At 46.1% G+C, this 13,497-nt stretch overlaps 1 long non-coding RNA gene across 2 annotated transcripts in view; it reads right to left on the bottom strand.

Annotated features, from left to right (window-relative positions):
- LOC144580508 (uncharacterized) overlaps positions 1 to 11,115 on the bottom strand; it is a 69,553-nt gene extending 58,438 nt beyond the window's left edge. For both annotated transcript variants that reach the window (XR_013530068.1, XR_013530069.1), the window contains exon 1: positions 10,873 to 11,115. This is a non-coding gene — a long non-coding RNA (uncharacterized LOC144580508). The remainder of the gene's footprint in view (positions 1 to 10,872) is intronic.
- Positions 11,116 to 13,497: the final 2,382 nt, after the last annotated feature.

Raw genomic sequence — 13,497 nt, 5'->3', positions numbered from 1 at the left:
AGCTATTAAAATGAATGAATTCAGCAAGTTGCAGGACATAAGATCAATACATAAAAATCAATTTGTATTGCACTTGTAAAGAAAAATCTAATAAATGACATTTTGAAAACAATTGTATTAACAGCACCAAAAAGAAAAAATTGCTTAGGAATAAATTGAACTAAAGAAGTATAAGATTTGTACCTGAAAACTACAAAACGTTGAAAAAAATTAAAGAAGAACTAAATAATTGAGAAGACATCCCATGTTCATGGATCAGAAGACTTAACATTATTTAGATGATGATCGATCTACAGATTCAACACAATCCTCTTCAGAATCCCAGATAGCTTCTTTATAGAAATTGACAAGGGGATTCTAAACTTCACATAGAATTTCAAAGAACCACAGATAGCTGAAACAATCTTGAAAAAGAAGAAAGAAGGTACATTCACACTTCTTGATTTCAAAACTTCATTACAAGTAACAGTAATAGAGACAGTGTGGTCCTGGTAAAAGGACAGACATATAGACCAATGGAAGAAAAATGAGAATCTAGAAGTAAACTTATACATCTATGATTGACTGATTTATAATGAGGGTGCCAATACCATCCAATGGAGAAAGAAGAGTCTTTTCCACAAATGGTGCTGGAACAACTGGATATCCACATACAAAAGAGGAAAGTCGAACACTTACCTCACACTATGTATAAAAATTTAGGCTGGGCACGGTGGCTCACACCTGTAATCCCAGCATTTTGGGAGGCCAAGGCAGGCAGATCACCTGAGAGGTCAGGAGTTCAAGACCAGCCTGCCTAATGTGGTGAAACCCTGTCTCTACTAAATATACAAAAAAATCAGCTGGGTGTGGTGACAGGCACCTGTAACCCCAGCTACTTGGGAGGCTGAGGCAGGAGAATTGCTGGAACCTGGCAGGCGGAGTTTGCAGTGAGCCAAGATAGCGCCACTGCATTCCAGTCTGGGTGACAGAGTGAGACTCCATCTCAAAAAAAAAATTTTTTTTAACTTAAAATGGATCAAAGACCTCAATGTAAGACCTAAAACTATAAAACTCTAAGAAGAAAATATAAGGGTAAATATTCATGACCTTGGATTTGGCAATGCCTGACCCTTCTTACTGTCAAGGAAGGCCCTGTGATAACTGTGCCCTGGCATAGAACATTAACATGGTGAGAACTGAGAGGAGATAATGTTGGTTTTCCCAACATTTGTTGGGTTAAATATATTTGTTGAATGAATTAATGAATGACTTCTCTACCCAACCCAAGTGGAACTGAGGTGAAGGCATGCACACTCATGTGCCTGCACACACACATGCTCACACACGCACACACACCATCTGTGCTGTGAGCTGAACAAGGCCCTGCTGAAATCCCTTTCTCTCTTCATCCTCCCTCCCCACTCCCTTCCATAGACTCCACCTGATAAGACCCAGTGTAGATGCTCGCTCTTTCTAGAAGCCTTCTCCTATCAGTCAGTGATTCACCCAACTATCAATCACTGGGCATCTGCTCTAGGCCAGGCCCTGAGCTGGGTCCTGGCAACACCCAGCAGGACAGATGTGGGCCCTAAGATTACAGCACTCACAGTTGTGCAGGGGCCATTGTAAGGAGCCTTGACCTTTCCCCGAAACGCATGCTCTGCTCTGAACTTCCAGGGAAGCACCAAACACCACCTCCTAGTGGAGCAATCAATGGAGTGGCCAATTTGCCTTTTTACTGAGGTACAAAGAAGCCTCCTGCACCACTCAGTTAGGAGGGAGCAGAGTGGACCTCCCACCATCCCCAGAACTCCACCTGTCTTGGTTGTTCAATACTCACTTACCCATACAGGACTATTCTCATGAAAAGTTGAAAGCTTGTTTCTCCATGACAAAAAGTGCCAAGAAAAAATGCCAACTGCTAATGCTGCTGGTGAGAACAAAGAGAATACAAAAAAAAAAAAAAAGAATACAGAGAGAAGCAGTTTAAAAAGGAAACAATGGCGGGGTATGTACCCAAAGGATTATAAATCGTTCTATTATAAAGACATACGCACATGTATGCTCATTGTGGCACTGTTTACAATAGCAAAGACCTACCAAGCCAAATGCCCATCAGTGATAAACTAGACAAGGAAAATGTGGCACATATACACCATGGAATAATATGCAGCCATAAAACATGATGAGCTCGTGTCCTTTGTAAGGACATGGATGAACCTGGAAACCATCATTCTCAGCAAACTGAGACAAGAACGGAAAACCAAACATTGCATGTTCTCACTCATAGGCGGGTGCTGAACAATGAGAACACATGGACACAGGGAAGGGAACATCACACACTGGGGTATGTCAGGGGGTGGGGGCTAAGGGAGGGACAGTGGGGGAGCAGGAAGTTTGGGGAAGGATAACACTGGGAGAAATGCCTGATGTAGGTGATGAGGGGATAGAGACAGCAACCCACCTTTGCATGTGTGTACCTACGCAACAATCCTGCCAGATCTGCACATGTACCCCAAAACTTAAAGTACAATTTTTTAAAATTTACATGTCAAAAAAAAGAGAAGGCAAACAATGGGATAAATTAAAAGATACAGCCTATGTTAACCTGGGGTTGAGCAATATTGGATCTACATGTCTCGAAATGGAAACAAGGAAAAGCAAATCATGGGACTGTTTCAGAAAGGGCTCCAAAGATGAGCAGATGACTCATCAAATCAGGAGGAAAACGTCTAGGCAAGGTTTAAAAGTGGCAGAACTTATTTTAATAACACGATTAAACCTTTTAGTGATGCAAGCAGGCACTTAGATGACTCCCTAATATTTTTCTCCTTGTGCATGGGAGATGGGGGAAGTAGACATGCTACACTAGAGCACTGTATTAAAACCGGGAGTCTGAGAGTGTATTGAGATCCATCCTTCCTGAAGAGGTATGGGGTCAGTGGAGATGCCTGATGAACAGATAATCACAGCAGTGTTGGATGACGAAGAAAAGAATTGGAAAACATTCAAATGTCCAAAAACTCAGAGCCCCTCTAAGCCATGAGGGGTGCATCTACCCCATGGAATCTATGCAGCCTCTAAAATAAAGGTCTTATGTATTTGAAAGAAATGTGTCCTCTTGAAAGAATTATTTTTAGAGATGGGGTCTTACTATGCTGCCCAGACTGATCTTGAACTTAGACTCAAGTGATCCCCCCACCTAAGCCTCCCAAGGTGCTGGGCTTACAGGCATGAACCATCAAGCCTGGCCCTGATAGTGTCTGAAGTGGAGAAGAAAACAGGATGCAAAATGTTGTCTGGCTGAAAACGCAACCACAAAACCATGCATTCAGGAAGACAGACGCGAAAGCACAGGACACGGCCTTAATTTTAGAGGAATTGCAAATGACTTTTTTTTTTTTGCCTTTTATTTTTATGGCTGTTGCTACAATATTGTTTGCACAATTAAAAACCCTGAAATCAAAGCCAAGCCATTTAAGGATCGTTATAACTCAGATTTCTCCAGTGGCATTTAAACAATCACTCACTGAGCACGGAGCATCAAGTCTGTGACTGGCCCTATGCTGGGTTTTAGGATTCCAGAGACAAAAAGAGGCTGAATATGGTTGCTCACGCCTGTAATCCCAGCAGGGGATTCCGTGCCTGTAATCTCATCTTCTGTCTCGGCCTTCAAAAGGCCAAGGCAGAAGGATCGCTTGAGCCCAAGGGTTCAAGACAAGCCTGGGAAGCATAGTGAGATCCTGTCTCTAAAAAATAAAATAATAATAACAATAAAACATCCAGGCATAATGGTGCACACCTATAGTCCCAGCTGCTCAGGAGGCTGAGGTGGAAGGATCACTTAAGCCCAGCAATTCAAGGTTGCAGTGAGCAATCACACCACTACCCTCCAGCCCGGGTGACAGAAAAAGACCCCATCTCCAATTTAAAAGGAAAGAGAGGCCGGGTGCTGTGGCTCAGGCCTATAATCCCAGCACTTTGGGAGGCTGAGGCAGAAAGATCACAAGGTCAGGAGTTTGAGACCAGCCTGGCCAACATAGTGAAACCCCATCTTTACTAAAAAAAAAAAATTACCCGGGTGTGGTGGTGCATACCTGTAGTCCCAGCTACTTGAGAGGCTGAGGCAGGAGAGTCCCTTGAACCTGAGAGGCAGAGGTTGTAGTAAGCTGAGATTGTGCCGCTGCACTTCAGCCTGGGCAACAGAGCAAGACTCCATCTTAAAAAAATAAAAACAGAGAGACAAAAAGACATGGATCCTGTGCGTAAGGAGCTCACAGTAAAGAATGGGAAGAGGAGGTCGAACCTGAACAGATCATCACAACATGGTAGAAAAGCCTTAAGCAAGATGGACACAGAAAATAGGAAGGATAGTGTAAAGAATGACAGTGATGGTGACAGTGTCCAACACTCCTGTAGCGCTGCATGAGGCAGGATAAACCAGGTTTTGCTCCAGTAACAAGCCTACAATTTCTGTGGCTTAAAACAGCCAGGTTTTATTTCTTGCTTACACTACTATTCATGGCAGGTTAGCACTGGAAGGATGGGAGGAAATGCCGTCTATTATAGTTACTGAAAGATCAGGGCAAGTGAAGTAGCCACCATCTCAAAAGCTGATGGTCACCGTGCCACAAAGAAAGAGAACTCAAGGGTTATCTCATACCTGCAGTTAAATAATCTGGTCTAGGAAGTGACATCCATAATTTCTGCCAATAATTCATTGTCCAGGGGTGGTATCATTCCCCTAGCTTCGAGGCGAGTAGGAAGTGCAATTCTACCATAGTGAGGTAGAATGTGTTCTCTTTCCCGGTCCACAATGGGGGGTTAGTTTTAAGGGCAAGAATTTCCCAGCACCATGCTCCCCTCCCATCTCTCTCCATTCAGAGATTTAATGGTTTATGTTTGAATTTCACTGGCATGGGAAGAAACTAAGAGTCACTCAGTGGAAGTTCTAGGGAACTCCTTTCATTGGCCCGGTGTCTTTGAGAAGGTGGGGGTTCCTCCCAGGTTAAAAGTCCTCTTCTTCCACACCCCTTTGGACTCCATGTTTGGCTCCCCTTTCACAAACACTCCCTTTGTGGAAGCCATCTTTCTCTCTCCTGGATTTCCCCTCTGGAGTCCCCTTCCACACTCGCTTGTAGAAGCCTGTCTTCCCCTCCTGAACTCCATCTCTCTCTATTCCCTTCCACTCAGTGTGAAAGCTGCTTTCCTCTCCTGGATTCCATCTTTCTGGTTTCTCTCACTCTCACAGTGTGAGAGTTAGCTGTTTATTTCTCTCTCCTCCTGTTTGTCGCTCAACCTAAATAAATCACTTTTTACAAACACTTTTGAGTCCCACATTTACTGTGCACTGCACATGGTCCTCTCTCTCGTTCTTGAGAGGGCAGGAGACCAAGAACCTGGAGAAACGTCCTCTCAGGGGAGCTGAGGGCACCCTGAACCCCTGAACCCCAATATTGCAATCAGAGGCAGGGACTATTATCCCCATCATACAGTTAAGCAAAGGGAGGTCAACTGTACTCAACATTATGTATTGTACCCAAGATCACAGAGTAAGTATTGCAGCTGGCATTTGATCCCAGGACCCAAGTTCCAGACCCATGTCACTCTATCAGATGGATTCAGGAGAAGAAGACCTCTTGGCCTCGGGGCAGGAAATTGATCTGGAAAGGTACATTCAAGCTGGAGGTCACACAGCGTCACCATGGCCAAGACACACACCTCTGCCATCTTAAAGGATGATCTCACACAAGATGCATCCAGCATTCTGCCAACAGTGCATTCCCTGAATATAATCACAAGGAACCTATCAGACAGGTCCAGATGGAGGAGCAGGCTACAAAGCATCTGCCCTAAACCACTAGCAATTCCAGTGTTGTAAGTGACAAGGGGGAGGGCAGGACATAGGAGCTTAGGCGCTGTCCCAGGTGTAAAGGGTGTCAATGCCACTCTTGGTTCTCAGCTGCATGTTATATCAGGGGGCAGGGGGGAGGTGGGGATCCAGCCTAGTCAATATAGTGAGACCCTGTCTATTAAAAAATTTTTTTAATTAGTGGGTCATGATGGTGCCTGCCAGCTCCTCAGGAAGCTAAGGCAGGAGGATCGTTTGAGCCCAAGAGTTCAAGGCTGTGGTGAGTTATGATCACACCACTGCACTCCAGCCTAGAAAAGAGAGTGAGACCCTGTCTCAAATATATGTCTATATTTGGGAGGAAAATGCCTTAAAGGTTTTTACTGAGATAACTGACAAAATTTGAATATGGACACCACATTAAATAACAGTAAAGTCAGTGCTGACTTTCCTAAGTTTGATCGTTATCCTGTGATACCTAAAGACAGTACTGTCCTCAGATATCCTCTGAAGTGTGTAGGTGTGAAGGGTCATATTTGTACTTCCTCTCAAAGGCATTATAAGGAGACAGAAAGAAACGTGGATGTGGCAAAATGCTAACAATTGGTGAATCTAGGTGCTCATAGATGGGCGTGTATTGTACTATCCTTGCAACTTTAGATAGACTTGACATTTTTCCCCAAAAAAGGTATTTTTAATCAAAAGTGCCATCTGCCTTCTGTCCTGCCTGTGTGTGTGTGTGTGTGTGTGTGTGTGTGTGTGTGTGTGTGTCAGTGTTGTGTCCACCACCCAGCTGGTAACATGGGCTGGGCAGTCCTTATCTTCTGGCCTCCCTTGAAAATTGGCTCATCTTTACAATTCAGCCATAGAGGATTCTCAGTGATATGACCACCAACTCAGACCTTGTCACTTGCCACCGACTCCTGCTCCCCTGAAATTGCTCTGGGAACAGAGCCGTGTCTTTTCCTCGCACTCCCCACCGTATTTTTCAAACCTGGGGCTGCCTTTCCCCTCCTTGAATCTTACAGGGAGAGATTGGAGCCCCACCTCAACAACACATAGCCCCATGTGTGCAGTGACACTACACCTTCCTCAAGGTGAGTTGATTCCCAGCCCCTCAGGAAGGAAGCAACCTCTCCTTCTCCCCACATCTAGAGGACCCCCAAGGCAAGCAAGGCAGAGGCCAACAGCACACAGACCCACAGGTATTTCGTGTTTCTTCCCCTTAGACTTGATTTTTCCACCACCAAGCGTGGTGGTACGACCTTGTCTCCCTCCACTCCTCTGGCCCCCTCCTCTATCCACACAATCCATCGGGGGTCTGAGATGGCTCAGTATAGGTATGCAAATATGTGGCTATGGGCCCATGTGCAAAAAACTGTCTAGCCAAGTAGGAGCCGCGCACCAATTATCTATTGCCACAATAATGATTTATAGCAAACTGGCCCCAATTCAGTGGCTTATCTAACAACTATTTATTATTTTACACAAGACTACAGGTCAAACGAGCAGTTCTTTAATCTGAGCCAGGCACAATAGGACTCCATAAGGCATCTGTGGTCAGCTGTAGTAGCGCTGATGGCTTTACTGATCTCTCTGCCTAGGACGGCTTTGCTGACTCCTCTCTGCTCCACAGGGTCTCTCATCCTCTAGCAAGCTAGCTCAGGCTTGTTCTCATGATGAAGACAAAGTTCAAGAAGGATAGAGCTGGAGACTGGCACATGTCACTTCTAATGTATTCTGCTGGCCAAAACAACTCAGGTCAAGTGGTGGAAAAATAAACAGATTCCACTCCTTGATGAGAAGAGTTGTGAAGTCACACTGCTCTGGAGGGAGAGCAGGGTCCAGAACTGGAGCCAATTTTGCCATTAAATTTTGCAAAATCTACCCCAAAAAAATGTGTGTGTCCATGAATCTGCCCACCTAGGCTTTTGGGAGGTACATGCACATGAGAAATAAAGCAACTTTACTTTTACTGGTAAAAGTAAAGTCAGCAGGTAACAGATAACTCCAAATGTGAGCAGACTGCTCTAAGAAGGAAATTACTATCACTAGTGGCAGCCCTAGCTAGCAATTCCTTGCAAAGTTTCTTCCCAGACCCAATGCTTAGCACAGTTGTAGAAGGAATTACTCTCTAATAACCCTGCAAGCCAGACTGGCTAATAATTTGTGAGGCCTAGTGCAAAATGAAAAAACGAAGTCCTTTATTCTAAGATTGTTAAAAATTTCAAGACAACTGTCAAGAGAATAAGAAGGCAAGCCACTGACTGGGAGAAAATGCTTGAAAAAGGTGTGCCTGATAAATGACTAGCATCCAAAATATGGAAAGGACTCTTAAAACTCAAAAACAAGAAATGAACAATTCAATTACAAAATTACCCAAAGACTAACAGACACCTCACCAAAGATATACAGATGGTAACTAGCCTATGAAAAGATACTCCACGTCATATGTCATCAGGGAAATGCAAATTAAAGCTATGAGACACCACTATGTGCCTTTTAGAATGGCCAAAATCCAGAACAGTGATAGCACCAAAGGCTGGTGAGGATGTAGCAATCCTTTATTGCTGTTGGGAATGCAAAATGTCCAGGCAGTATGGGAGACAGTCGGGCAGTTTCTTAGAAAACGAAGCATACTCTTACCCCACAACAATCAATTGTACTCCTTGGTATTTACCAAAAAAAGTTGAAAACGTGTCTGTCTCAAAACCTGCACACAGATGTTTATACCAGCTTTATTCATAATTGCCAAAACTTGGAAGCAATCCAGGTGTCCACCAGTAGTGAATGGATACATAAACCATGGTACATCCAGACAACAGAATATTACTCAGCACTAAAAAGAAATTACTTCCTAAGCCATAAAACAACATGGAGAAACCTTAGATGCATATGACTAACTGAGAGAAGCCAATCTGAAAAGGCTCCATATGGTATGATTTCAACTCTCCGACATTCTGGAAAAGGCAAAACCATGGAGACAGTAAAGAGGTCAGTGGGTGTCAGGAGTTGGGGTAGGGAGGGATGATTACGCAGAACACAGAGGATTTTCAGGGCAATGAAATGCTTCTGTATGTTACAATGATGAATATGTGTCATTATAGATTTGTCCAAACTCATATAATATATAACACCCTGAGTGAACCTCATGTAAACTATGGAGTCTGGTGATAACAATAAGTCAATGTAGGTTCATTGACGAGAGTGGACGCCTCTGGTGGAGCTGCTGATAATGGGGGAGGCAGTGCATATGTAGGGTGGGGGTATACGGTTGAAACCTAAAACTGCTCTAAAAATACAATCTCTAAACATTTCACGACAGCTACATTAAACTAAGCATGGTGCCTGCATGGGTCACACTCACATGAAGCCAGTCCTGTCTGCTGGGTCTCCTCACCTGGCCTGACCCTGGCCATTGCACCTAGGCGGTGGGAGCCACCACCCAGTCACTACTGGGCCCACCTTCATTCATTCATTTATTCATTCAACACAGATTTACTGAATGTCTATGGCACCCCAGAGACTGTGCTCAATGCTGGGGACATAGCAGTGAACAGACAAGTCCCTGCCCTCAGAGAGCTCACATTCCAGAGTGGGGAGACAATAACCCAGATACATCAATATATCATCTGTTCAACAGTGAGCAGGGAAGAGGAGACTATGCAGTATAGGGCACGGGTCCAGTGGGTGGTAAGGGGTGAATCATAACTGCAGAGCTTAGGGAAGCATCACTGGGAAAGTGACTATTGAGTGGAAGTGGGGACCAAGCCATGCCCAGTGACTGGGAGGCAGGGGCAGGTTCTGGAGAAAGAGGAGAGGAAAGCAAAGGCCCTGAGGCAGGAGCATGGCTGCAGTGTTCAGGGAACCGCAAGGAGGCTGCTGTGGACGCAGGGGAGGGAGAGAGGGATGCATGGCGAGGTGAGGTGAGTGAGGGAGGCAGGGCCAGACCACATGGGGCCATTGCAAGGAATTTGGTTTTTACTCCGCAGAGAAAGGAAGGCAGAGAAGAGTTTTGAGCAGAAGAGTGACCTGGCCTGACTCCTGTCTCTAAAGGATCAGACTGGTTATTGAGTGGAGGACAAGTGGGGATGGGGTCCATGGAGAGGCCGGCTACGAGATGCTGGCCTTCCTCACCACCTGCCACCCCACACAGACCATCAGTGCAGTGGCAGCACCCAAGACTCTCCACCCGGGCTTTTGCAGCAGGTTCTCAGGCAGCAGGAGGTGCTGGGAATTAACACCCCCAGGGAATAGCCCTCAGCCAGTGGCAAATGGAATTGAAAACCCAGCTTCTTCACCTCTAGGTGGGACTACCCCAAAGTGTGCCCCACAGTGCTGCCCCAGGCTCCCTAGCAGAACTGCACCCCAATTGCCCACAGCTGTCACCTGGTTGGTGACGTATTCTGTGGGAGTTCCCTCTGTCCTCTTCCACTGCTTCCTGAGACCACCTCCGGGAGAAATCACGTGGTGGAAACTTTTGTCTGAAGATGTGCTTCCGGGAGAAACTTCAGTAAGAGGGAAGTACGGCCATAACTGAGTGACTCGAAGGTGGCTCAGATGGTGGTCACCATCACACATAGTAGGAAAGGATTCTGGCTACATTAGGAAGGTATTTACAGACGAGCAGAATATGGGGTCTGCAGGCTCAAGGCACCTGTCTTCACCTCCCAAACCAGGTGCCCAGGCCTGAAGGCACTCAGCCTCCAGGAACCCACGAGGCAGGACTGTACCCTGACCACAGGCCCTGGGCCCCTGGCCACCAGCCCGTGTCCTGCAGGGCGGAGGGGCTCAGGCCTCCAGAGTTAATGAGGTCCCCGGCAGAAGCAGACCCCGCTCAAAATGACAAACGAACAGCATTACAGGCCGTTCCCACAATTACTATCAGTTGCCTGTAATATAAATATGCAAATTCCCTGGGCTTGAACTTTAACACCCTCGGTAGAGACCATTCATCTCTTTAAAGTATTAATTTAAGTTGTAAAAGGGCCCATACATCACCGCGTGTCATTTTGAAAACAAATATTAATCAATTTTACCCTCGGAATTGCTACAGCGGAGGCGGCCCCCACGGCTGCGGCTGCGGCTCCGGGAGGCGGCGGCGGGAGATTTACATATTCATCCGAGCTTAAGGAAGCCGCGATAATGCAGGTACAGCCCGAAACCCGCGCCCCCAGACCTTATCTGCGCGCCCCGCCGGCCCGCGGCTGCTTCTGCATGCGCCGCGCAGCGCCTTGCAAATGAGGCCCGCGGACCGCTATCTGGATAACCTTGAACGCCTCGGGGACACGAGGCGGGGCCACCTTCTAACTTCTATTTTCCCGGAAATGAAAAAGTATTGAGAAAGGCTGGGCTCTCCCTCTCCAAACGGGAGAAACAGCTCTGGCCTCCTTGGAGGTCCTAAGCAGGACAGGCTGGTCCCTGCTTTTCCACCCACCTTAAGAACCAGGACACCAGAGTGGCAGGTCCTGGAAGGATGGGGACGACTGGACGTGGTGGTCTTCTGGGGACAGAAAAGAGCTTTGGAGTCATATAGCCCTGACTTCCAAAACGGGGTCTGCACATACATGCCATGGACCTTTGCATGGATTGATTTAATCCATCTAGAGAGCACCTAGCACAGAATTGTGCATATAGTGAGTGCCGGAATGACATTATCAACAATTATTATTATATTCGGTTACCTTCTGGGGTGACCATTCCCTGCTCCTCAACTGCACCTCCTTTGATCTTTCTACCCTTGCTGAAGTGGGTTCGAGGGACAGGACCTCCTGCTTCTGCCCTGCCTACTGCCACAGTCTAAGTCTAACAGAATCTGCTGCCTCCTGCCTGAAGATCTGCCACTTCCTTTACAAGAGGATAAGGCCTCCTGGAAAGAAATGCAAGCCGGGTTGACAGGTGAATAGCCCCATTCCCTAAGGTGTTGACCATTCACTGCTTCCCCTAGGGAGATAACTTCATCCTCAGCCAGAGAGAGCACGCTTCCAGCCTCCTCCTGAATCAGGGCTTGCAGGAGCACAAGGCTGCTGCCATTGTCTGGCACTGGGGAGCGCCCACGTCAAGCCAGCAGAGGACACGTTGCACCTGCTCGGTGCATGAGTGATGCTCCTCCCTTCCCAGTCATCCTATAGTGGCCTGCACAACATCACATCCACTGCATTGTATGCACGTACACATGCTCCTGCACACAGGACACTGGCTCACTGTGTGGCTGACCTCCACATCACAGCCCAGAAAACCCTGCCTCCCTTCACTGGCCCCTCAGCAAGGTTGGACTTCCCTGACGAACTCTATGCATAGAATGGTGCACAGCCGAAGAGATCTCCCTGGAATGGTGATGCTGACCAGTGAACATTGTCCACCACCTCCTGGTAAGGCTGAGTATCAACCAAAGTCAAACATTTGCTGGGACAGCCACAGATCCTGGCTCAAGTGAGGAAAAGAAATAGGTCCCCATCCTTCTCCCGGGTGCTAAGGTGAGAGGAACTCATTTCATCACAGCTAAGCCTGGGACAGGAATTACTCAGGGATACAATAAAACCCCCACTCTGTGGTTGTATCTGAACCAAATGAAGTGTGTCCACCTATACACGTCAAATCACATGGAAGCATGTGCACATGTATGGACTGAACTGTGTAAATGTGCACATTGCCCACATGTGTTGAGCCGTATGCAAGGAGATACATGTGTGTATATTCTACCACATGTCAGTGTGCATGTGTATAAGTTACATGTGTGTGAACATGTGTTGACTCACATGTGAGTGTATGCACATGTGTATATTGAACGACATGTAGGTGTGTGCGTTGCACGTGCACATGTGTATCAAACTACAGGTAAGTGCGTGTGTACATGTATGTTGACTCACACAGAAGCATCGCAGGTGCATATGTGTGTATCAAACCATATATAAATGTATGCGTACATTATGTTGGTCTATAACAGTCTGTACAAAAAATGACGTCTAGAGATAATGACAGGAAATAAACACAGTGGCCATTTAACAAAAAAAAAAGAAAGAAATCCTGTTAAAAACACCCTATATTCAAATTTTTAATTAAACATTCATCCCACAAATGTTTATGTAGGACCTAATTTTTTTCTTTTTAGAGACAGTGTCTCACCATGTTGCACAGGCTGTTCTCAAACTCCTGAATTCAGGTGTCTCTCTGGCCTTGGCCTTCCAAAGTGTTGGGATTACAGGCGTGAGCCACCACACCCGACCAGACCTAATATATTTCAGGGAAATGTCCAGTCAGGACACCAAAGGGCTGAGTTATCAGGAGTGGAGCAGCCAGAGTTTTCACATAGTTCATTAAACCTAAGACACAGTTTTAGCCTATGAAAGAAGGTGATAAATTCAGGAAATCCCAAGTCAATTTCTTTCCTTCTGGCCTACGACTTAGTAATTAATCAACATGGTTATTCCCTACTTAAGGAAAACTCATAGTTCCGAAGGACAGTGGTGGCATAGACTAGGTAAAACCTTCCAGAAAACAAGTGTGTTTTTTGTTTGTTTTTGTTTTTTGAGACAGTGTCTCACTCTATCACCCAGGCTGGAGTGCAATGGTGCAGTCATGGCTCACTGAAGCCCCAAACTCCTGGGCTCAAACTATCCTCCCATCTCAGCCACCCAAGTAGCTAGAACTACAGGTGTGCACCA

This window comes from Callithrix jacchus, chromosome 20 (assembly GCF_049354715.1).
Source record: "Callithrix jacchus isolate 240 chromosome 20, calJac240_pri, whole genome shotgun sequence".
NCBI lineage: Eukaryota > Metazoa > Chordata > Mammalia > Primates > Cebidae > Callithrix > Callithrix jacchus.
This window is presented reverse-complemented; position numbering and strand designations above follow the sequence as displayed.